We start from the raw sequence: 27,325 nt of genomic DNA on the forward strand, positions 1-27,325 counted from the left end.
AACTAATGCAATCACCGATTACTATAATGGTAACATCAAACCAAACTATTGGTTTTAAACAGACACCAAAATCTAAACATCTTTTTCTCAATAAGAACTTTTATACACACATGATAGAAATAAATTTGGCTCGTTTCCCGAACAATGACATAACTCGCTGGTTAACCACCGAAATACGATGCATCGTTAGGGAAATTAATAATTTGTACTGTTTCTCGAATCTGTAGTAACTCTGTTGTAATTCAATTGTTTGAACAAAGTTGGTTCAGCAATCTAGTTGCACGAAAAGTTGAGACGTTTTATAAATTTGAATTAATTGATAAGTAAAAGACTTTCACCATGTTCACCATGGTGTAGCATCTCCTTATCTATTCAAAAAAGTTTGAAGACATCTGGACATTGAGGCTATGAGTTACTGGAGTTTTAGTGTTGGAATTTGGTCCCATTCTTGCCTTTTATAGGTTTTTTGGCTTCTGAAGAGTTCTTGGTCGTCTTTGACATATTTTCCGTTTATTAATGCGCCAAATGTTCTCTATAGGTGCAAGATCTGGACTGCACTACGGCAAATTCAGTACCCGGACTCTAATACAAAACTAAACAAACATTTAGTTGGCACATGAATCACAATAACAATTTTGTTGTGTCAACAGAGCCTCTGTGCTGCACTAAAGCACTCTTTCTCTTCAGAGAAAGTGAAAGTAAAACATATGATTACACAGATAATATGAAACAAATGAAGAGGCGTTGAACTTGTTCAACAGAATGACAGATGAAGTCAACAGATGTTTTTTTTTGATCTACTGATCATACTCACTGTAAAAACGATTTGAAATTTAAGCTACCTCAGCTCATCTTTCAGAATAAGTTTAACTGAAACATTGAATGTACTTAAGCTATTGAGTTTATATCGGTTTATTTAGAGTAGTTCAGTCAATATAGATTTCTTAGTGGTTTCAGTGACCCCTGCTGTGACAAATTTGATTCTTTGAATGAACTCAATATTCCAACATTGATGAATTATTCTTAAAAAGTTAACCTGGCCAAATACCCATGAACCCTTGTGCTTGAATATTTTGAGAACTTATGCTTGGTTTAAAGAACAAAAACTGATGGAAAATTTAAATAGTTGTTTATGAAGTGTCATAGAGGTTTAAACTTGTTTTAATATTATTGATGTTGTTTTGAAGTAAAAACAATGGTCAATGTTCACTAAAGTCAACGATCAGGGCACCGTTTCAATGAGGAGGTTCAACCAACTCCAGGTTAAACCTTGAACTCAGATTTGGTTTACTTAGAAATGACTAACTTTGAGTTCCCTTTCTGTCAGTCTTTCCAAGTTGTGTCGAACCGACAGATGGGGTTTGCCCTTTGAGAACCTATCAACTCTGACTACTTTTAGAAAAGCCCAGACCCGTTAATATGGAAGGGGGAATGGCTGAGCACCTGCATCCTCATGATGTCCACGATCTTCCCATCTTGGTTTTACTGGCGTTGAGGCTGCGGTTGTGGTAGAAATCATCTCTCCTTGTGATGAGACCCATGATGGAAATGTCGTCAGCAAACATGAAGATGATGTTGGAGCTGTGCTTGGTTCTATACTGCCCTACAAAGCTAAAGTGTGGTAACTACACATTTGTTCAAAATTGAGATATGGCATGAAACAGGCTTTGTGACATCTTTTCTGTCTTGTGACCAGTCTCCTTGTTCAATTTTGTCCCTTTTCAGAGAAACAAAAGTCTCAAAACTGCAGTAACTAGCTGTAATGACTGTTTGGTGTTACCTTTGTGTGGTAGTATCTTTCCTGTAGCTCAGTGGTAAGAGCAAGGTTGTGGGTTCGATCCTATGTAAAATGTATAGGATAAAGCCATGCAAGTCGCTTTGGATAAAAGCCTTTGGCTCAAACATTAGCATTTGCCTAGCCAATAGACCTCTTTATCATACATGAATTGGCTTGTACAACCTCAAGACTTTAAATCTACCTAGATACAAACGATCAACAGCTACGTATATTTTTCATTGGTTGAAAAAATAACAACAGTCAGTTCCTGGTAAATCAGAAAAGTCAACATTGTTGGTAATGTGTGAAGCCGGAAATGCTGTTTATGGAGTTGTTTAATGCTCCTTTTAGTGAAGGAGGCGGGAACCGGCAGACATTCAAATAAACATGTAATAAAGTAATAACACCCGCAGCCCCTCATGGCCGACCACCGGCGAACTTTTTGGTGGACAAATTTTATAGTAATCTATATGCATTATTGTTATTGTTATTGTTAGTCAGTTACTACACTTTAATAGACATACATATGTTAGCAGCAACTCACAGAATGCCTATTATGCTTAAAAAATGAATTTTCACCACTTTAATACACGTGGTCCAATCATCATATAAATCATATAAACTGCATGTGGTCACTTCCTGTATGAGTTAGTGAAAATGTCCACGTGCAAATTACAAAAATAGGCCACACGTATACAGTCTGTGGACACACTTTATAATAATCTATACGCATTATTGACCCTGTTAGTCAGTTACTACACTTTAATAGACATAAATATATTAGCAGCAACTCACAGAATGCTTATTTATGCTTAAAAAATGCATTTCCACCAACTCACCACACGTGGTCCATTCATATAAACTGCAGGTGGACACTTCCTATGTGACTTAGTGAAAAACGGAGAAATGTCCACCTGCAGTTTATTTGAATGGGCCACACGTATTAAGTTGGTGGACACACTTTATAATAACCTATTTGCATTATTGACCCTGTTAGTCAGTAACTACGCTTTAATAGACATACATATGTTAGCAGCAACTCACAGAATGCTTATTTATGCTTAAAAAATGCATTTCCAGCAACATACTACACGTGGTCCATTCATATAAACTGCATTTGGACACTTCTTGGGTAACACGTCTTGTTTACTTTTCTGCCCAATGTATTAATATATACGATTAAAGAAGCACCTTATTCTCTTAGTACACTTTATTAGACATACATATGTTAGCATCAATTCACAAAAGGCTGAATTATGCCCTAAAAGTGGTTGTCCACCAACTTTCTACACGTGTTCCATTCATATAAATTGAGGTGGTCACTTCCTGTATGACTGAAAATGGAGAAATGTCCACCTGCAGTTTATTTGAATGGGCCACGTCTATGAAGTTGGTGGACATAATACTTAATAATTAACAATATTTAACTAAAAAATATGAATTTCTATGTTTCAAAAACCACATTATTCAATGAGTAAACTTTATTGTTCAGATATATGTTGGTATCAAATCATTAAATGCTCATTTTTATTATAAAGCTAGCCTCTTTTATATTCAAGGCCTGTCTTTTTCCACCCTGCACTATGAATGTTTACATGTTGTGTTCAATAAAACATGAAAATGTATAATGTTTGTGCGGTATTAGTTTAAGCAGACTGTGTTTCTCTATTGTTGTGATTTAGATGAAGATCAGAACACATTTTATGACCAATTTATGAAGAAATCCAAGTAAGCCCAAAGGGTTCACATACTTTTTCTTTCAACTGTACGTGATGATGAAGGCAGAGGCGTAGCCAACCCCTAAGATTTTGCCTCTGGAACAGGGCCAACCCCCAAAGATTTGAAGGAAGACATTTTTTACCCACCAGTTGAAGTTTCTTGTGGTTCTTAAATAACGAGATAAAGAATAAAATTGTTAGTAAGACATCAGTCGTAAAATACACCGAACCTTGAGTGAAGCTTGTAATATCGTCATGCTCTAGAGAACCTTCATTGTGTAGACGAGCCATTGAGACAAGCCTAGATGGATCTTGACTTAGTGACAGCCTCAATGTGCCACAACAAGGTGATGAAAGCCTATATAGACTATAAGTGAAGGAGCCTCTGAAGACCATAACGGTACCGTGGCCTCGATGGCCATAACCTTATAATGGAGGCCTCGATAGACCATGACTGTGACCAAGACCTTGATAGTCCATGATGTGGTGATGAAAGCCTCGATAGGCCATAATATTGAACCAAGCCTCGATAGGCTACAACATGGAGACGGGGCCTCGATAGACTGTAACAGTACAGTGGCCTCGATAGGCCATGTAGAGACAGTTCTTCTGACGAGCCGTGACAGCCGCAACATTTCCACGGGGCATCAATAGGGAACAACATTGAGACGAAGGCCTCTGTAGGCCGCAACATGAAAACGGAATAGGCCATGAGATGGAGACATTTTGAGACATGATCGAATGGTATTAGATGAGAATCAATACACTACCACCAGTATATGAAGAGCTCTTTTCCAAAACACTATTAATCCATTTGAATAGGGGAACAAAAGACTTGTTGTTCCCTATTGATGCCCCGTGGAAATGTTGCGGCTGTCACGGCTCGTGAAAAATGAAAATGACATATTTTTACTTAGACCCATACGTTTTGTTAATTTTCAATTCATCCTGTTAAAATGGTCTGTTGGCTCAGTCTGAGCATGTTAAACTATGATTGTTAAATGAAACTACAATATTGTCGATCATAAATTCAAATTCAAATCATAATTTTTTTTAAACGCTACAAATCCATCCTTTTTTTCACAAATGTTTTGGTTGATTTCTTTTTAAAAACAAACAAACAAGAGAACATGAAACATATGACATCGGGGACTCATACTGAAAATGTATATGCATCAAATAAATGCAAATGCATGAAATAAATAACAGCCAAATAAAATAAATAGTAACAAACTAAATAGTAAAATAAAATAAATATTTTCAATTTCATGTTTCAATATATTCCACCACATACAAGAAATAATTTAGAAATAACACATACAAATACCACTAACGAGCGAATTCTGATTGGTCGAGAGGACATATGGCATTTAGGCTAAAAACAGGCGGCGGGCCACAACGTAGATCATGGCCTAGATAGGCGGAAGAGTGACGAAAGCCTCGATGTGGTGATGAAGGCCTTGATAGGCCACACATGGAGACGAAAACTTCAATAGGCTGCAACACTAGACCTAAGCCCCTGATAGGCCATGACCCGAAGATGGAGCCTCGATACCTAAATGTGAAAGACTTGTATGAACATATGTATGAAATGATTCCATCGGGAATTACGGCAAGAAGTCTCATTAAATCCACAGCTGAAGTCTGGTCATGAAGTACTTGGCGCATTTATACACTCTGAACATAAATCCTAAAATGTTTAAAACATCATAATGCCTGTATGGAATTGTAACCAGCAGCCTTTAATGTATAGATGCCCTCTGGTAACCCATGACCTCCCCCAGGTGGACCTCCACCTCGCGGTTGACTACTCAGTCGACACGTTCCATGCGATCTCCCCTAATAGCGAGACCATATCTATATCCACTGTGTTCCTCCCCCGGGTAGGAAGTGGCCTCTGCAGCGCATCCCTAATCAAGGAAGTCGCGCTCACGCGCTGTAAACCCGATCCGGGCGGCCTCTCGCAAGTAAAGAGCGAAGGCCTCCGTCCGTGAAAGGTTACCGGTCAGGGCTGTACCCAACTTTCTCCAAGAAAGCTCTGGGACCCACCAACCATCACACTGGAAGGTTATATTTTCGCATAAGCCTTGTGCTGACACACCCAGACGTTGTTAGATTACTATTTTGGATACACAAAGACAGTGTAACACTACTATTTTTTGTTATTTATTTTTATTAGACATATATGTTATATGTAAAACAGTTTACAAAAAGCCCAAGATCCTCCCATAATTGTAAGATTGACAGTCAAACAAAGAAAATGGAGACATTTAATAAGACATAATAGAACAGAGGTCCATCCAAGATCGTGCTGTCTTTACGGAAGCATCATGTATTTTTGCCATGGTGCACTACAGCAGAGTAATGTCCAGTAGATAAGATGTCCATGTATACATCACTGGGGTAGATGGCTCCTGCCATAATTTCAGAATAATTCTTTGAGCCGCAGTGAGAGCCACGGACAGAATCCTTTTTTAATTGATAAGTAATGACATCGAAGACTCATCCAGCAAGAGAAAGAGCAGTGGCTCCTTCTGGATCTCAGTTCGTACAAGTCAGACAATACTTTCTGCACCAAAGGATCAAAACATCTCAATCTGTAGAACTATTGCATAAGTGGCAAAAGGGATCATGTTTTCTGTTCATTTTGTAAAGTAGACAGGATGTGTTATATGCCTTGTAAAGTAGTTTTATAATTAATAATTTGATGAGGCGGGTTTTTAGAGAAAGTAAAACAATTCTCCCATAAAGTGCCCCAATAGATCACCGTATAAAGTTCTCTTTCCCAGAAGCCCTCAATCAGAAATTAATAGACAAATACGTTTATAGATTACTATTTTTGATACACAAAGACGTTGTTAGATTAATATTTTTGATAACCAAGACAGTTTTACACTAAAATTTTTGATATACAAAGACGTTGATAGATTACTTTTTTTGATACACAAAGACGTTGATAGATTACTTTTTTTGATACACAAAGAAGTTGATAGATTACTATTTTTGATACACAAAGAAGTTGATAGATTACTATTTTTGATTCACAAAGAAGTTGTTAGATTACAATTTTTGATACACAAAGACGTTGATGGACTACTATTTTTGATACACAAAGAAGTTGACAGATTACTTTTTTTGATACACAAAGACGTTGATAGATTACTATTTTTGATACACAAAGAAGTTGTTAGATTACTATTTTTGATACACAAAGACGTTGATAGACTACTATTTTTGATACACAAAGAAGTTGACAGATTACTTTTTTTGATACACAAAGACGTTGATAGATTACTATTTTTGATTCACAAAGAAGTTGTTAGATTACTATTTTTGATACACAAAGACGTTGATAGACTACTATTTTTGATACACAAAGAAGTTGACAGATTACTTTTTTTGATACACAAAGACGTTGATAGATTACTATTTTTGATTCACAAAGAAGTTGTTAGATTACTATTTTTGATACACAAAGACGTTGATAGATTACTATTTTTGATACACAAAGAAGTTGTTAGATTACTATTTTTGATACACAAAGACGTTGATAGATTACTATTTTTGATTCACAAAGAGGTTGTTAGATTACTATTTTTGATACACAAAGACGTTGATAGATTACTATTTTTGATACACAAAGAAGTTGTTAGATTACTATTTTTGATACACAAAGAAGTTGATAGATTACTATTTTTGATACACAAAGACGTTGATAGATTACTATTTTTGATACACAAGACGTTGATAGATTACTATTTTTGATACAAAAAGACGTTGATAGATTACTATTTTTGATACACAAAGAAGTTGTTAGATTACTATTTTTGATACACAAAGAAGTTGATAGATTACTATTTTTGATACACAAAGACGTTGATAGATTACTTTTTTTGATACACAAAGACATTGATAGATTACTACTTTTGATACATAAAGACATTGATAGATTACTATTTTTGATACACAAAGATGTTGTTAGATTACTATATTTGATACACAAAGACATTGATAGATCACTATTTTTGATACACAAAGACGTTGATAGATTACTATTTTGGATACACAAAGATTTTGTTAGATTACTATTTTTGATACACAAATAAATTGTTAGATTACTGTTTTTGATACACATAGACGTTGTTAGATTACTATTTTTGATACACTAAGACGTTGTTAGATTACTATTTTTGTTACACAAAGATGTTGTTAGATAACTATTTTTGATAGACTAAGACGTTGTTAGATTACTATTTTTGATACACAAAGACATTGTTAGGTTACAATTTTAAATACACAATTAAATTGTTAGATTACTGTTTTTGATACACAAAAATGTTGTTAGATTACTATTTTTGATACACAAATAAATTGTTAGATTACTATTTTTGATGAAAAAAGACAATGTTACACTACAATTTTTGATACAGGAATCAGGAATCTGTAAGCAGATGTTCGGATCAGTTTACAAGGGGACGGAACGATGACTTTTATTCATGCCCGCTTCATATATCTTACATTTTCTTTATTTTCCACCCTTGAATATAAAAATGATATATCTAGCTAAATTCTTTTTTGTTTTGTGTAGAATTCTTTCTGATTTCAATAAGAAATTAAAAAAATAATGATCGGAAGATGTCCTGATTTTCTTTTTTCCATTTTATTCACTTTTACCTCTTCGGAAAAAATGCGTTCCATTTTTGTTGTCCATACCACTTAAGATACTGTAAAGCTCCCTTATTCTTCCTCTCTTCTCCAGTTTTCTTAAGATCTTTCTTCCGTGTGCAAATGCTAAGGACGCGCTTCGTGAACTGTACAGCGCCATCAGCGAACAACAAACAAATAACCCCGACGGCTTTTTCATCATAGCCGGCGACTTCAACCACGCTAACTTAAAGACAGTTTTACCAAAGTTCTACCAACATGTGAACTTTGCAACAAGGGGAAATAACACACTGGACTTCTGACATATGTCCTAACAGATATCTTCAACACCTCGCTGAGCCAAGAAGTCATCCCCACATGTCTCAAATCCACGACAATCATACCGGTACCAAAAAAATCACCTGTGTCCTGTCTAAATGACTACCGTCCCATAGCACTGACTCCAATCATAATGAAGTGCTTTGAGAGGCTAGTCATGCACAACATCGAAAACAGCATCCCCAACACACTCGACCCTCACCAGTTTGCATACCGCCCCAAACCGCTCTACGGATGATGCAATTTCCTCCACCCTCCACCTGGCTCTTACCCACCTAGAAAATAAAGACTCATAAGTTAGAATGCTGTTCATCGACTTCAGCTCAGCATTCAACACAATAATCCCACAACAGCTCATCAATAAATTAAGCCTGCTGGGCCTCAACAACTCCCTTTGCAATTGGATCCTGGACTTTTTAACAGGAAGACCTCAGTCAGTCCGTGTCGGCCAAAACACCTCGAGCACTGCCACACTGAGCACAGGTGCCCCACAGGGCTGTGTGCTCAGCCCGCTGCTCTTCACGCTGCTGACCCACGACTGCACTGCCAAGTTCAGCTCCAACCACATCATCAAGTTTGCCGATGACACATCAGTGGTAGGTCTCATCAGCAACAACGATGAAACGCACTACAGAGAGGAAGTGGCACAGCTGACTGAATGGTGTGGCGCAAACAACCTATCCCTCAATGTGGAGATACAGATTTTCCTTACACGATGCTCCAGCAAAGCAAAAAGTATCGTGGAGGACCCCACCCACCCCTCCCACAGTCTCTTCCAGCTCCTACCCTCAGGTAGACGGTACCGGAGTATCAGAGCCCGCTCCGCCAGACTGCTCAACAGCTTTTTCCCCCAGGCTGTGAGAGCCCTGAACTCACATCACTCCGCCCCTCTCTGAAACCCCTAACAACCTCCCCCCCCACATACACCTTACCACATCTCAGGAAAAAAACTGTTAACTTTTATTTCTGTGCAATTCAGGTGAGCGGGCCTGCACAAGCCACCTGTAGCAACACACTCTCCTCTGCATGCACTAGACACTTTTACACACCATTGTGTTTCCAAAATCCCACAAAAGACTGACTGTAATATATGACTGTAATGTATGTATGCTTACTTCATGCACCTCAAATCACCTTACACTGTTCCCCAGACAGCTGCTTGAATGTCTCTCTCTTTTTGCACATGTACAGTATTTGTAGTCATTTGCACAGATGTACAGTTTGTATTTTATATTTTATTTTTATTTGTTAGTTTATGTATAAGCAACCATTTTTATATGCATATATATATATAGCATATGTATAGTCAAAGCTGACAGTAGGCTAGTTGTGTATAGGTTTATATTGTTTTACTTTGTGTTGTATATCTGTATTTATGTAGCACTGTGGTCCTGTGAGGCACGACATCTCGTCCCGCTATATGTCCACACATGTAGTGGAATGACAATAAAGCTCAACTTGAACTTGAACTTGATCTTCCAGGTCTTTCACCCATTCCTCTTTTCCCTCCTCCTTCAGTCTGGGAATCAAGAAGTCCAGATGTTGAAGAGTGAAAGCGCTGTCTGCTTTTAATGCAATCTGACTCAGACTCATGATGGCCACATAAGCTTCATCCAGCAGTTTGGACTTTTCATTTTTAATCTTCTCCAGATCCCTGACCAATTTTCTTTCTATTTCTGTTTTATTTTCAAACTCTTTCACATCACTTTCATGTTGCTGTTTTGTGTTTTCATATTTATTCTTGTCAAAGTCAGTTACAGTCTTTTCACCAGTGTTTTCATACTCCTGTGTGAGCTCATCAAATGTCATCATGACTTCCTTTGTGACTGTCACATATTTCTTGTTTTCTTTGACATGTTTATCCTGATGACACTTCCCTGCACACACAGTGCAGTGATTGTTTTTCATAACCCAACAGCCTGAGGGACCCTTTACCCACGTGCATCCCCACTCACTATGACAGGTTTCCTTACAGACAGTGCAGCAGGTTGCCTTGTTGTTCCACTTATACCAACATTTTTCAATGGTGACTTGTTCTTTGACAACTTTGACAACTGTAAATTCAAAGTTTTCACATTTCTCAATCTTGTCTCTGTTCAGTCTGACAGCATCCTGGATTTGTTTCAGTTCTTTAGTTTTAAGCTCCTTCTCAGAGATTCGATCCACCAGATTACAGACACAGGCCTCAAGACGTACTCTATCCTTCAGAACATCTAATGTCATCTGAACACTTCTTCTGTTCTTTTCTTCCAGGAGAGATAAGAACTCAGTCATGCTTTCTTCTCCCATTTCCCAGGCTGATTTAAAAGCTCGCTCATGCTGCTTCTCTCTTTTTGCTTTCTGCTGGTTGTTGAATAAGAAGTGAACGTGGTCATTGTTTTCATCTCTTCTACAGGGTATTTCTGCTATTTTAATGGCATTAAGAGCATCTGTTGGTGGTCCTCCAGCTGACTGTTTGAGTAGAAAGACGATGTTGTTCTCTATATCTTTACCAAACAGAGACAGAACTGAGTGAATTATGTAAAACTCTTTTCCAGAGAGACGATTCTGTGACGCCTTAAACACAAAACATACTGCATCAATATAATGAATCACTTCCTAATCTGAGAATAATTTGAGCAGATACTGAGAAATCTCTCTGTCTTTCTCTTCTTTTTCAGTGTCTCTGTATCCTGGAGTGTCAATGATGGTCAGAGCTGTTGGGTTCTCTTTAACAAACACCTCATAAACAGTGATCTCAGATGTCTGGGATTGTGTTTGATCTACTTGTTTTTTTCTCTTCTGTGATTTGGAAAAACTCTTTATCCTCAAACTTCACTCCCAGTAAATAGTTGATCATGGTGTTGATCATGGTTGTTTTTCCACTGCCGGTTTCTCCCACCAATAGTATGACTTTGTTCTGCTTGTTTCTGTCTCTTCGTCCATATGTCCACTGTCTTACCTTTTTATCAGTCCCATCAATATATTTTCTCTCTGTGTTCAGACGGTACAGTGCTGGAGGACCTTCACTTATGAAAACGGCATCATGATGTGACCTGGAAAAGATTGATTGACCATAATTAGCATTAACATGTTTTCAATTCAAAACGTCTTGGTTATGGTTGTAACCTGAGTTCCCTGATGGAGGGAATGAGACGTTGTGTCAAACCAACAGATGGGTTCGCCCTTGAGAACCTATCACTTCGACGGGTTTTGAAACAGGCCAATGAAATTGCTGAATGAAATTTGCATCCATTCACCTTTGTTTTGATAAGCCAGAGAGCCTCTCACGATTACTGCAGCGGTCGGCACGTGTTTGTGGCAAGAAGGACACAACGTCTCGTTCCTTCCACAGGAAACTGAGGTTACATCCGTAACCAAGACGTTCCCTTACTGTCGGTCTCTCGAGGTCGTGTTGAACCGACAGATGGGGTTCCTATTAAAACTCGCAACAACGCTGTGCCATATTATAATCTCAGCGAAGCGACGGTGACAGGCCTGGGCGGGTCAGACATGAGCGCTTTAGTGTAATTCCTAATCTTCCAGTGGTGCGGCGGCCTTAGTTTCTCTAACAGCGAGAAGCCGCCCGGTGTTGCAAGACCACTGGATAAGTGCACTCCTCGAATGGGGAACGCACTACAGAGACCACTTCCTACCATCGGGAGGAGTTCTATTGGAGTCACCCGCATGGTCTCATCGTCAGGGGAGAGCACATGGGAAAAATATATGCGGACTGATGTAGTAAGCCGCAAAGGTGGAGGTCCACCTAGGGAGGTCATGGGTTACCAAGGGGGGAACCATTCATGAGAATCCATCAGATGGAACAGCCCGAGTGGGGGAGTTACAACGTCTGGTAGCACTAGGTCCGGTAAGAGCTATGTGTGGATAACTCGTATAGTACCCGCCCTAAGGGGCAGGGCTCCTCTGCCCTGCCTTCCCGCAGGGGGTACTTGCATAGTGATGGCTGGAATGCCTGTTCTTCCCCCCGTTGGGGAATGAATGGAGGCTAAGTAGCACACTGACCCACCTATTGAAAGGGGAGAAGGTGCTTTCGCAGGCATACGCCCTACCGGCTTCAGGTCCTACATGTTTCCATGCAAGACGTGGGCTGACAGCGGTCCCACGCGGAGGCTGTAGAACCTTGTGAAGATGTTGGGCATAGCCCAACCCGCAGCTCTGCAGTTGTCTGCCAGGGAACTCAACTCTGTATTTAGTGTTTGGAGCGGTCTCATGTGCATCAACCCAAGGGGTATCACTCCTTTCGAGGATGCTAGAAGCCTCTGAAATTGTTTCAGGGGGACCGCTGACACTGACTGAGCACGTGCTGTGCTCAGGCGCGCTGTCATGGAGACCGAGTTGAGTTCCATAACGAGAAAGAGGATGCTCTGCACCGGGGAGAGCTTGCTCCTTTCTCGGTTGACCTGAATTCAAAAACGATCTTTGTGCCGGTGTGATGGAACGAACCACACCTGCTCCAGGCGGGCTTCGAACCGGGTCGGTTCTGCATGGGAGTCGGACTCTCTAGCGACAGACGCTAGAGACTCCAGTCTTTAGCCTCCTCGCTAGAGTGCCCGACTCCCATGCAGAACCGACCCGGTTCCTCTGCTTGAGGCAGAGGAGTGAGGTTTACATACTTGCACAGCACTTCACTGGCTTGACTCTGTTACATTCACCACCCTAAACCTCACTCCCAATCCGGGTCACGGCACCAATGTGACGGAACGAACCACATCTGTTTACATACTGCACAGCTCTACACTAGCTTGCCTTTGTTACACCGGAGCATAACGTCCCTTTTTGTACACAACAGATCTCGCAAATGTGCCAGTCGTCGAGATAGTTCAGTACCCATGCACCTTTTTCCCTGAGGGGAGAAAGGGCGGCTTCCACGATCTTCGTGAAGTCCCGTGGGGACAGGGACAGACCGAGAGAGAGGACTCTGTACTGATATGCCCGCCCCTCAAACGCGAACCATGTGAGCGGCCCGTATCGAGGGAGGATCGAGACATGAAAGTAAGCGTCCTTCAGGTCGATTGCCACAAACCAATCCTGACACCTGATGGATGTCAGGATGCGCCTCTGCATGAGCATCCTGAACGGCACTGAAAATTGAACTAGCGACCTTCTGGCTACGAGTCGAACTCTCTAACCACTAGACCACTACTGACCTAAGACAGACTTTCCTCAGTAGCCACCAAGACAGTGTGGGCAGCTCTTGTCAAGCTCCCAGGGACTGCAGGAGGATCACAGGGACGGTCTGCTTCACCATTCCCACGGGGGGTGGTTCGTCTGCTGGCTGATCAAACCACATCTCGCGGGGGGGAACCCGGAGGGAAGGTTGGCTTCGCCGACTTACCTGCCTGGCGGAACAGATGCACGCACAGTCGTTTGAGAGTGGTGGCGGCTGTAATGTGTGTTCGACCTTACATCTCGCCAAGATGTGAGGTCAGGTTGCCCAACACAGTCCAGATCAGTGTGAAATCGGCTGCAAGGGACACCTAGGGAGAACGGAAACTCTCTTTGTGAGTAAGTGGGTGCCAGGCCCTAAGAAGGCTTTGAGACTAGGCAGGAACCTTCTCGTAACGACCGCTCAGAGGCGTGACTGTGATGGTCGGACCTGATGTTGTTCTCCGTGCGGTCTTCCCGTCAGGGGCTTTTCTTGCGAGAAGGTTGATGACGGGTTGAAGGTTTCCCCCTTGACTTCCTCTTCCGGGATGCAGTCTGAGCTGGGAGCATAGGAACCGGAGCCGATGTCGAAGGGGGCCTAGGCTGATGGGAAGCAGTATGCCCGAGATCTCGGAGCCCTCTGGACGGCCGAATCGCGGTGAGGAAGAATGTGGCCATGCCAGAGGTGTCTCTCTTGGACCATTAGCGTGGACATCATCCGACCCAGGACCTGTGCCGTCACCTTGGTCGCCTGTGGGGCGAGATCAGTGCTGGAACGGAGATCCTGCATAATACCCGGGTTGGCCTTACACTCGTGGAGCTCTCTTAACGCTTTAGCCAGGTGGACCTGCAGGATGGCCATGGCGTGAAGAGAGGGGCCTGGCCCACCGACGTCACAGCCCGGGTAGCAAACGAAGTGGTGGCTGGTTCCCTGAGGAAGACAGGCACCCGTGACTGCAACTTCTGAATGACCATCTGCCCGCAGTGCGGGCAAGATGTGTCTGCGAAAGCTGCTTCAACATGCTGGACGCCCAAACACTTGATGCAGCTATCGTGTCCGTCCCCCTCCTCGATGAGGGTGCGACACCCAGAACAGCGGGACATGCCGCGCTGGAGAAATACTCAGTCCTTGAAAGGACTTTTTTGGAAAAAATCTCTGAACACCTCTGGGCCAGCCAAGACGCCCATGGCAAGGTCGATGGAGAATAGGGACGATCAGCTGCTCCACTTCGTAGATCCGGCAATTTGTCTTAAAGTATTTAGTTTAAGTTCTTTAATCATGAGCGATTACTCTGAAGAACAAAAGGTAAATGAATGCTGCACGCCGTCTTCCTTTTATACCGGATATCCGGGAGCATGCAAATTTCATTAGTCAGAGTTGATAGGTTCCCAAGGGCGAACCCCATCTGTCGGCTTGACACAACATCGATAGACCGACATATAGGGAACCCTGTTTGAAAAGTTTGAGATTTCTCGTATGGCTTTTTACCTTCCATCACTAATTGATGAGTAAACAATACAGCGATAAATCACAATTTTGTTTTTTCAAAAAATTATTTTGTGTGAAATGAGTAAATGCAAAATAACAATTACTTACGCCATCCTTGGAGGATCATCCATGCTTCTGCGCCATTTGGGGTCATTACATGTTGTCATTCTTACTGTGATTTAAGAAAACATTGAGTGAATGGAGTGTAATTTGTATACATCAGATAGTTACATATTACAGAATTTCATGTTAATATAATCAGATAATAGTCTCTCAGTAATTCAGGCCACTGTATGCAGATTATATTATTACTAAGCATAACCAAAAACACCATCACATTTTCTTTTAGCCAAACAAAGGTGTCTTAAATTCAGTTTATGCTTATACGTGCCCACGCCGTAGCCTGACGTGCACCTCTCCAAGTATGTAACAACGCGGACCTTATGTAGACTGCAAGCGCTGGGATTAGTCCGTTTGAACCCCTACCTCATGTCAAAAAACTTTGCGATAGAGTCATGTTTACTCAAACGCATTTCCAAATGAATTATCTAACTAAAATATTTGAGCTTATGTATTAACTCTTTCCCAGGCAGCCTTTTAAAAAAAAGTTGCCAGCCTGCAGCAGTGTTTTTTAACATTTTCACCAATGGCCATTTTTAATGGCTCACAGTACATTTTCTGTAAAGAATATATGGACAAACAATATGTTCAATGAAAGAACAGAGTCTCTGCTATTACACAAAAGAAACCGTATTCTTCTATCTTCATATTTTCTTTTTTTATCACTCCTTAGATGGGGGAAGGTTTCTTCAAAAATGCATCACTTTGATTAAACAGCTGAGATAATTAAAGTTTTTTGTAAAAGATTCCGCCCATATTACACTCAGAGCTATAATTTAAAACCTATAAGAAATATACATTCTTGGTTCTGGGATTCTGTACTTTTTTCCAAAGGTGTGTAACAGCACCACCAGCTTTACAACAGTACAAACACTGACTGCCGAAAAAACTCGTCTCTGGCAGGGAACCTTTTTTTTTATGTCGAGATAACTCGTCAATGGCGGTGAAAGAGTTAAACATCTCAAATCAGCAACACAAGTGACTGTTTACTTGCCGCTTTCACTGCTAATGCATCACAAATGAGCTGCTCCTCTTCGGCTCTTGTCTTGGTTACACAAGCAACACAAATGTTGCTAAATGAATAGGCTGATTTTCGAACTGTTTCGGTGTTGACATTACCTTGGACAGGAAATCTGGGTTTGGCCAGAACACGGCCTGACTGTCCTCTGGCCCAGATCTGAGACAATGTGGGCTCACTGACAATGCATGTAGCTCACCAACTCTTCTGGTTGATGTTATTGCCAAATGAAGGCAGGTGTCTTCATAGAAAGGCTCCTAATTTCAGCTTGATCCAATGGTTCATCGGGGACTAAGCGTAGACAATCCAGCACCACTCGTAAGTCCCACTGGGTACAGGTTAGCCATGCTGGGGGCTTAAGACGCCTAGCCCCTTTAAGATAAACGAGCACTCACCTATCTGCACCCACTGACCCTTGGCCCATAGGATCCCGATAGGCTGACAGGGCTGACGTGAACACTCTAAGGGTAGCTGGAGAGCGACCTGCATGCAATAAATGCTGCAAAAAATGTAGTATCCCACTAACAGGACAATGCACCAGACTGATAGCCTGCTTCTCACACCAGGAAACGAATAGGTTCCACTTGCTAGCATAGGTGTAACGTGTTGGAGCGGCACTAGCACTTAAGACAGTGTTCCTAACACCGATTGAACATTGAGAGAGCGTCCTCTCAACCCCAGGGGCTAAGCGAGGCCATAGTGCCCTACCCATCTGCGACAGCAAATCCCAGCGAAGAGGGAGTGGCTGAGGTGGGCCGGTCGTCAGAGTCGACAGAAGACTGAACCAAGGCATCCCCGGGCCAGCAGAGGCCCACTAGGATTAGCCTGCACCGTGTCTCCTGTACTCGCCTGAACACTGACCAAAGGAGTGGGGTAGGGGGAAGGGGGTAGAGAAGGACAAATCGGTGGGACAGAGCATCCTGGCCTAGTGAGCACTGCTCTTTTTGCGCCGAGAACCCCAGCCAGCAATGTTTCAACACCCTGCTGGCAATGAGATATACGGCAGCTGTCCCATAGCTTTCCCATAGTGAACCCACAACTCCCTCGTGTAAACGCCACTCCCCGAGCCTCAACACTGAGCGGGAGAGTGAATTGTTGCAATGTCCGGGAAAATGTGCTGCCCTGACTGACAGGAAATGCTTGCTCTCCCATGTCAGGAGCAGCTCTATCACTCTGAGACTAGGTTGCAACCTCGTGCCTCCCTGGTGGTTTGTTAGGAATACCACTGTGGTATTGTCCGTCTTCAATAGGATATCAGGCCCTACAAGTTTGTGCGCAAAATGTTTCAGAGTTAAAAAGACTGCCCAAAGCTCCAGAATATCGCTATGCAACTCCCGGAGGGGGTTCCTTGGGTTCCAGTTGCCCTGTAAACCACGATGTTGCCAAAGTCCTCCCCACCCACTGAGGGAAGCATCTGTGGTTATCACCTCCCTGCGTGCTGGGGGTGGCCCAATCGGAACACCTCTCTGAAGGAACGTCTTGTTTACTTATGTAACCTCAGTTCCCTTTCTGTCGGCCCCTCGACGTTGTGTCGAGAACGACAGATGGGTTTCGCCCTTGAGAACCAATCAACTCTGACTACTATAGAGAAGGCCAATGAAATTTGGCGATTGAAATTTGCATGCCGGGCTCCGCCCCCGGATATCCGGTATAAAAGGAAGCCAGCGTGCAGCATTCATTTACCTCTTGTTCTGAAGAGCCTGAGAGCCTCTCACGACTGCAGCAGAAAACAATACGTGTTCGTGGCATAAGGGACACAACGTCTCGTTCCCTCCATCAGGGAACTGAGGTTACATACCTAACCAAGACGTTCCCTTTCTGTCGCTCTCTCGACATTGTGTCGAGAACGACAGATGGGGTTGCTTATGGGAAATGGCACAACGCTGTATCGCGTCACAATCTCTAGCGAAGCGATGGTAACAAGCCTGGGCGTGTCAGCTCGATGCTTTCGCGAAACTGTAACCTTCCAGTGTGGTGGTCGGGGGTTCCAGAGCTTTCTTGGAGAAAGATGGGTACAGCCCTGACCGATAACCTTTCACGGACGGGGTCTTAGCTCTCTACTGGCGAGAGGCCGTCCGGCTCGGGTTTACACCGAGTAAGCACCACTTCCTTAATCAGGAATGCGCTGCAGTGGCCACCTCCTACCCGCGGGGAGGAATATGGTGGATATAGGTATGGTCTCGTCCTTGAAGGAGAACGCATGAAACGTGCGAACTGAGGAGTTAACCGTGAGATGGAGGGCCACCTGGGGAAGCTCATGGGCTACCAGGAGTGGGAACCATTCTCATGAGGATACATCAGATGGATCAGCCCACGGAGGGGGTGTTACAGACGTCTGGTAGCACTAGGTCCGGTTAGAGTTATCTGTGATAGCTCACATGGTATCCCGGCCTAAGGGGGAAGGCTGCTCTGCCCAGCCAGCCCCCAGGGGGTGCTTGTTTGGTGATGGATGGAATGCCTATTCTTAACCAGAGTCTGGGTAAGAAGGGAGGTTGGTGAGGTACCAGTTTCTTAGCCATGTGTTTGGGTAAGAAGAAAAGGTAGATAGCACACTGACCTAACCTGTTAGAGGGTGGAAAGGTGCTTTCGCAGGCATACACCCCCCCGAATGCCAGTCCTAAATGTCGCCACGCAGGACGTGGGCTGACACCGGGTTTACGCGAAGGTTGTTAACCCATGCGAAGGTGTTTGGGCGTAGCCCAACCCGCAGCTCTACAGATGTCTGCTAGAGAGGCGCTTCTGCCAGTTTCCAGGAGGTGGCTAAACTCCGTGTGGAGTGAGCCCTCACTACCAATGGGCATGGGAGATCCTGAGATCGGAATGTCGTCGTTACGGCGTCCACGACCCAGTGCGACAGCCTCTGTTTGGAGACAGCCTTCCCCTTCTGCTGTCCTCCAACAGACACGGAGCTGGTCAGAGCTTCAGAGCTCTGCGTGCGGTCCAGCATGTACTGGACACAACACTGATCGGGTTGGGTCTTCCTCCCCTATGGGGAGCGCCTGCAAGTTCACCACTTGGCCCCCGGAGGGAGTAGTAGGAACTTGTTGGGCACGCATCCGGGCCTGGGTCTCGGATCCAGGAACACGGAGGATGCTCGGTGGTCCCCTACCCTCTTGAAGGAAGTGAGCGCCGTGTAAGAGGCGTGTAATGTCCTAGTAGATGGGGCCTAGCCTGGGTGATGGTCTCTGAAATAGAAGGGGAATAGCCATCTCAGGATCTTCTCGTCCCGTCTAGAGACCAGACATGGGTGTTCCAGAGGTCTGATCTGGAATGCCAGAACTTGTCCCTCCCCTGATAGAGCAGGTCCTCTGTCAGGGGAATGGTTCAGGGGGAGTCGCTGTCCAGAGCATCAGCTCTGAAGCCAAGTGTGGTTAGACCGGTGTGGTGTAACCAATAACACTTGGTGCTCCTGCTCCCTGACCTTGCACAGTGTCTGTGCAAGGAGGCTCCTGGGGGGGGGGGAGGTGTGCTTCCGCCCATCCCGTGGTCAGCTGTGCGCAAGGATATCCGTGCCAAAGGCAGGGAATATCAAGCGGGCAAATGGTGGTGTTACGGGAGGCGAACAGGTTTACCTGGGCCTACCTGAACAGCCTCCAAATGAGCTGGACTGCACAGGGATGGAGTCTGCACTTTCCACGAGGCATAAACTGGCGAGAAAGCACGGCGGCCCTCTAGTTCAGTTTGCCCGGGGTGTGTGTGGCCCGCAGGGAACGGGTCACCTGTTGACTCCACAGGAGGAGGCGTCGAGCAAGTTGTGTTAGCTGCTGTTAGCGAATGCCACCCTGACGATCTGTGTACGCCGCCACCTTAGTCGCCCATAGAGCGCTGTCAGTGGCGGCACGGAGATCCTGCATTATACCTGGGTCGGCCTTACCCCCGTGGAGCTCTCTCAACGCCCTGGCCTGGCGGACCTGCAGGATGGCCATGGCACCAGTGATGCTTTGGACGGTAGGCGTGGCTGATTCCCCCCAGGTGGCAGCTGCCTGCGGCACAGGTGTACCGTAGGCGCACTTTTCAGCCGGGGGATCTCGATGTAGACTTTGGCTGCCCCACCAACGAGGGAAGTAAGGGAGCCGGAGCTGGTTTCTCTGGAGCGGGCCGTCAACGGAGCGCTCAAAGTTTTACACAGCTCCTCATGCACCTCTGGGAAAAAAATGGCAAGCGGGGTGGAGAGCCAACCTCAGGAACAGTGTTGGGTAAGTTACTCTGAAAAAGTAATTAATTTCTACTTACTCATTACATATTCAACAGTGTAATTAGATTACTGTCCAAATTACTCTGTCCAAAAAGTATTTAGTTACTCATTACTAATTACTTTTTATATCCTACATCAACCTTGATTAGTTAAGTGATTCAAGGATAGACATGAAACTATTTAATTCATTCAAATAAATAATATTATTAACTGACCAAAGTATTACAAATGTGAGAATTATACATTAAAGCACAGATTTTAAAGTAAGACTTTGATTTTTTTTGTCAATTACACTATTGCACACACATATATTTCACAAAGTATTTAGTTTAATAACATCAAAAGTAACTGTAATTAAAAATATGATGTGACGAGTCTCCCTTAGCCCAATCAGCGTCGCCATGGAAACAGAGTGTTTCATTGAGGCGCAGCTGCCGGTCGTTAGGAAATAATGAGAGGCAGCATAAAAGCCTGACAAACCTAAAGCAGGATGAGCTACAACTCCACGACATGCAGGCTTTAACGTGTCTCTCCCTTTTCCCTAAGCAGGCCAGGACTAACGACCGGCAGTTCGCCTTGGGATCCAGTCTCACAGAAACACAGGGAAGAATTGGTACCTGTTGGAGATCACCACGAGCTTTACGAAGTCACCACGTCACGGACACTTGGGAGATCCTTCACGGCCACGGGAGGCTCTATTCATTTAAATAAATTCTCCTCCGGGGTGTGTGTGTTTAAGCTCTGGTGTACTAACATTCCTCCACCCTCCACAATGAGTAATCCCTTACTTTACTTTTTCAAGGGAAAAGTAATTAAATTACAGTAACTAATTACTTAGTAACTAGTTACACCCAACACTGCTCAGGAACCACATCTCCCCGGATTAGCACGGTTGACATCACCTCTGCCGGATGCCAGTCTCCCTCCAATGCTGCGAGCGACATATCTACGTCACGCATCATTTCCGAGTGCGTGGCTGAGGATGCCACCGCCGGTTGGGGAGCGTTCAGAAGAGCGAATCGGGGTGCGATCGGCCCGTGAGCACTTTGGCTGGCGGGTTAACGTTCGCAGAGGTCCCCACATCACTAACGCTGCTAATACAGGCGGACTTCAAGGCCGTAGCCCCGATGTCGCGGACTTTGGGGCCGTAGCCACCAATGTCACAGCCCGTGTAGCAGACGAAATGGTGGCTGGTTCCTGTAGGAAGACAGTTACCCGTGACCGCAACTTCTAAATGACCATCTGCCAGCAGTGCAGGCAAGATGTGTCAACGAACGCTGCTTCAGTGTGCTGCTTCGTGTCCATCCCCCTCCTCGATGAGGGTTCCGCACCCAAGAGGACAGCGGGACATGCCGCGCTGGAGAATGCTCAGTCAATCCTGAAAAGGACAATTTTAGTAAAAATATCTAACACCTCTGGAACCGCCGAGACGCCCAGGCGAAGGTCGCTGCAGGCATGAACGATCCGCTGCTCAAGGTCGTAGATCCGGCAGAAGAAGAAGAATTCATTGAATTTGTTCTGTTCGTAGTCATGAGCGAAGGCTCTGAAGAACAAAAGGTAAATGAATGCTGCACGCCGGCTTCCTTTTATACCGGCCATCCGGGGGCGGAGCCCGCCATGCAAATTTCATTCGCCAAATTTCATTCGCCTTTTCTATAGTAGTCAGAGTTGATTGGTTCTCAAGGGCGAACCCCATCTGTCGTTCTCGACACAACGTCGAGAGACCGACAGAAAGGGAACTCTGTTTTTCTCTAGAGCTTGAGAGCGGCAGTACAGTCGGTAGTGATGCGAACCAGCATGTGCCGATTGTGGATCGGTGACAGGCACTTGGATATCAACCCCCGCTTTGGTACTCCCTGTCCGAGGCCCCCCTCGGCACGGATGCCCTTGCGTACAGCTGGCCTCGGGAGTAGAGGAAGTACGCCTTCCCCCCAGTGAGCCTCATTGCACAGACACTGTGCATGGTCAGGGAAGAGTAGCACCAAGTGTGACAGGTTGCACCGCACTGGTCCAACCGCACTTGGTTCTTAGAGCTGATGCTTTTGACAATGACTCCCCCCTGGTCCATTTTTCTGACGAAGGACCTGCTCTCTCAGGGGAAGGGAACGTTCTGCCATCCCAGACCAGATCTCTGGAACCTCCATGTCTGGTCTCTGGACGGGAATAGGAGATCCTGAGAAGGCTACCCCCCTCTGTGGTCGATACCATCACCCAGGCTAGGGCCCCATCTACTAGGTGGTTATACGCCTATAAATGGCGCCTCTTCTTGTCCTGGTTTCTCTCTCAATCGATCGGGATCGTGTTGTCCTTCTTCCAAGAGACTGGAGTCTAACATCTCCACCTCCACACTGAAGGTGTATGTAGCCACTATCGCCACTCGTCACAACTCAGTTGATGGAAATCTCTAGTGCAGCATGACCTTATCACCAGGTTCCTAAGGGGCGCGAGAAGGCGGAATCCGACACGTGTCTGCTCCCTAACCTCTTGGGACCTTAATGTGGTCCTGATGGGCCTCTCTGGGTCCCCCTTTGAGCCCCTCGGAGGTTCCGATTTTTCTCACCTTTCGAGTAGGTCGGCCCTCCTCATGGCGCTCGCTTCCTTCAAGAGGGTAGGGGACCTATAAGCATTCTCCGTCTCCCCGGATTGCCTTGAATTCGGCCCTGGCAACTCTAACGTTATTCTGACACCCAGGCTCCCCAATGGGGAGCGCGTGCAAGTTCACCACTTGGTCCCGAAGGGAGACGTGGAAACTTTGGGCATGTGTCCACGACTCCCTTTCGGGACAAAGTGGTGAACATGCAGGAGCTCCCCATTGGGGAGAAAGACCCAACCCCATCCGTGTTGTGTCCAGTACGTGCACTGCACCTCTACTTGGACCGCACGCAGAGCTTCACGAGCTCTGACCAGCTCTTTGTGTTTCGGAGGACAGCAGAAGGGGAGGGCTGTCTCCAAACAGAGACCTTGCGTAAACCCGGTGTCAGCCCACGTCCTTCATGACAACACGTAGGACTGGCACCTGGCACCCATCTTTTTTCAAGAAAGTGCTGGGAACCACGACCATCACACTGGAAGGTTACAGTTTTGCAAAAGCCTCGTCCTGACATGCCCAGGCATGTTACTGCGCTTCGCTAGAGATTGTGACACGATACAAAGTTGTGGTGATTTCCATGGGAACCCCATCTGTCGGCTCGACACAACGTCAAGAGACCGACAGTAAGGGAACGTCTCTGTTACGTCTGTAACCTCAGTTCCCTGATGGAGGGAACGAGATGTTGTGTCCCTTATGCTACAACATGTATCGTCCTCTGCTGCAGTCGTGAGAGGCTCTCAGGCTCTTCAGAACAGAAGGATGCTGCACGCCAGCTTCCTTTTATACCAGATATCCGGGGATGGTGACCGGCATCCAAATTTCTTTAGACAAATTTCATTGGCCTCTTCTATAGTAGTCTGAGTTGATAGGTTCTCAAGGGCGAACCCCATCTGTTGGCTCGACACAACGTCTCGTTCCCTCCATCAGGGAACTGAGGTTGCAGATGTAACCGAGACGATTTTACAGTCTGTGATTAGTATATAAAGTATGACAATATTTGTATGTATTCGTCCAGCGAATGTATCGATGATATTAAACACTTAAGATTATGTCATGGCCATGAGTAACGTGAGTTTACCAAACAGGACTTAGAGCAAAGGTAGCGTAAATCTACCACAGTTAAGGGCCCAAGTTTATGTGAGCGTGAGCACAGAAAACCCATCACAAATACATATATGTTGTTTCTTAAACTCTAGTCTACATGGTAAACATTATGACGATCGCATAAACAAAAACAAATACATGAACAATGAAACACAAACACACTAGTGAGTGCAGCGAGAGAAAGAGAGAGAGAGAGCGCATGGCAGTGATTTCTGAACATCAGATAAAAATCATATTTAACAAAGAGGCACAAACTTAACAAAGCTGGTCTATAAATAGAAACTTGCAAGCTCTGTGCTGGATGTATCGTATATGCCTGGAAATGTTCAACTGATTTCAGAATGCGGTCCTGCTGAAAAGTTCTGGGCATTGTGACGGAGTGGCTCACTAAGGTGTGCGAGGCAGCTGAACTCCGTTGTTCATTTTCCCCATTGGTGGAAAAGAGCAGTCTCCAAAGAGATGCCACAAACCAGTTTATGATGAGGGCCGGTATACAGCAAAAGGGCTATATTTTATATTCATCTGTTGTCCGACATCGTCACTAAACAAGTCCAAACCAGCCCCACACAGCCCCAATCAGGCCACTGAATGCAGCTATAACCTCAAACTCCTGTCATGTGATGTAAGTTTAGCATTAAACATTACGTATTGTAACTTTAGAATAAATGTAAGTAGTCTGTATTTTCTCTTGAGTGTTGAGGGAATTGCCTGAGTTATTATTCAGGACAAAGTAGATATTGAATTAATTTTAAAACTTATTTACATGTTGTAGGCACAGGCTCCCCGTGACCCGAGGTAGTTCGGATAAGCGGTAGAAAATGGAATGGAATGGAATTTACATGTTGTTTTTGTTGTGTCTTTTATCCTCATTCCAAATGATCAGAAAGAGGAAACCAACGAACAAAAAACAGCCACCATTGTCATCGCTATTTCCAGCCCTATTTAGAGCCAGATCACCCAGCTGCCTCTACTACGTCCCCGGGCTCTCCCACACACAGCACAGCCACTGTTTATGCATTGTTGCCGGGTCATTTATATCTTTTGAGAGGAAATTAACTTCTGTATGGTGTTATATTTCAATTTCATGTTTTCCTCTCAATTGTGACTAACTTAGTTTCTTTTTCGTTTTGGACAGGTTTCCATTGTTCCATTTCTGTTCGTGACTGTACATACGCCCGCAAATACCAGTATGTGCTTGATAAACAACAGTATCAACGGATGCGAACTGAACGTTAGCTTAGTAACTTTCGTGCAGTCATGATCAAATCTTGTGTGTTTCGGGACTGAAGAAACTTAAACCAATGAAAAGTCTAGATCGACCGCTTCGTGCCAAAGCTCCACATTTCCCCTGAACCAATCGATCAAATTTACTCTTAAACAATTTGCGTGACACAAATGTAAGACAAACTGGCTAAAATCTAAATGAATTTTGAAACAAACAAGACACATCAAACCTTCAGTGTGTTGAACGTCCCGTTCTTCCTTGTCTTCTGCTCTCTGTTGTATGACGCTCGGTTTGTAACGTTTATTTCCTGACCAAGCTCACATGTGCAAATTTGGCTACTCGCTTATGGGAGGTGGATAGTGCCATGGATTTCCTCCGAAGGAGACAGTCGTGTACTTTTACGTGAGAGAAGAATACGTCGCCACCATAGACGCGTGAAACTAACGGCGTGGATAAGTACGTCGCCACCAATGACACATGCATGTTAAGTTTAAAGTCACGTATCCTTGCAACTCTATAGCAGAGAAATGTTATAAAAATAGTTTTTGATGATTCATTCCTCCCCCAATGCAAACATAATTAGCTGTACATGTGATTCTAATAGATTTCTCAATGCTAAAAAGAATGTTTGCCCGATTTATGCTTTATTTAATGTTGCTTTCCAATGCCCTTTGGAGAAAAATAGCCTACAATATTGTGTGATAGAGAAAGGGGTTGCTGATGCATTCACCTGTAATTTATAGCTATTGTACAGGATGAATATATTCTGTTTTGCTTTGTGTAATTTAATTAATAACTAATATTGGCAAACAATTATAAATAAATGTAGATTTTTTAAATACCCTCAGTATCCTTTTTTACAGGGCTTTAAAAAAATAAAATATATAAAAACATTGTAGGAGCCAAACTGTGTTAAAGGGTGTTATTTCCATTTTTAGCCATTGAGCAGCGCTGTTAACAGGGTGCTGTATTTTGTATTTTAGCGACCTAACTAATGGTGTAAAACAGGAAATTGTATGCACCTTACGTCTGTAAATACATTAGATTATGCATGTGATGTGGAGCCAATAAACTAGTTCTTTATGGAGATGAAAGAAAGAGACAAACAACAGTACATGATGAAAGCGCGTAAACCTACCAATCTAGGGATCAAACAACACAGTGGTTTAAAGTTTTTGATTTAGCTCCTACACATATCTAAATATACCAACAAGTAAAATCCATTTTCTAATCCACCTATCCGTGTTATCGTTATCGTTTACATTAAAGTTATTTGTTTTAATCTTTAAAATCAAGAGTTTGTTTTACTCAGAGGTACCTTGATTGCATTTGTAGACTGAAATAAAAAATACATGAATAATGCTGTGCAATGAATATTTCAAATGTATAATTATAAATATATAATTTGAATTATTATAAGTCCTCAAACGGATTGGTTCAAAACACTGATTAATTCAGAAACAAAACCTAAAAAGACTAAACAAAGTCTTTATGAATTGAGAATTTAATCCCTCAAATTATTACTTCTAGAAAAATTCAGTTTGGATCATTTACTTTAGATTCTGAAAGAATTAAACTTTAAATGAATTACGTGCCATAAATCCAAGCAAAAGCGAAAACAAATAAAAAATTGAGTACATTCAGTTTTTATTTAATCAGACTGTTTAACCAAACGTCATACCCCCCCTTAAAAACATTCATTACAGGCCTCTTCCCCATATACACTCACCTAATGGATTATTAGGAACACCTGTTCAATTTCTCATTAATGCAATTATGGTGGTGGTGTAATGGTGTGGGGGATGTTTTCTTGGCACACTTTAGGCCCCTTAGTGCCAATTGGGCATCGTTTAAATGCCACGGCCTACCTGAGCATTGTTTCTGACCATGTCCATCCCTTTATGACCACCATGTACCCATCCTCTGATGGCTACTTCCAGCAGGATAATGCACCATGTCAC

The 27,325-nt window shown here is 43.7% G+C and overlaps 1 protein-coding gene and 1 pseudogene across 2 annotated transcripts in view; one reads left to right on the forward strand and one right to left on the reverse strand.

Moving 5' to 3' along the window:
* The first annotated feature begins 1,329 nt into the window (after positions 1-1,329).
* Positions 1,330-27,325, forward strand: part of LOC130412237 (uncharacterized) — a 53,183-nt gene continuing 27,187 nt past the window's right edge. The window contains exon 1 of one of the 2 annotated variants that reach the window (XM_056737458.1): positions 1,330-1,621. The gene's annotated coding sequence lies outside the window, so the exon portion shown is untranslated. Of the gene's footprint in view, positions 1,622-15,290; positions 20,447-27,325 lie in introns of those variants that run through there. The other variant, XM_056737459.1, reaches the window with a different exon arrangement.
* LOC130412238 (uncharacterized) lies at positions 5,649-26,163 on the reverse strand (annotated as a pseudogene).

The sequence above is a fragment of the Triplophysa dalaica genome, chromosome 22, assembly GCF_015846415.1.
Source record: "Triplophysa dalaica isolate WHDGS20190420 chromosome 22, ASM1584641v1, whole genome shotgun sequence".
NCBI classification, from domain to species: domain Eukaryota; kingdom Metazoa; phylum Chordata; class Actinopteri; order Cypriniformes; family Nemacheilidae; genus Triplophysa; species Triplophysa dalaica.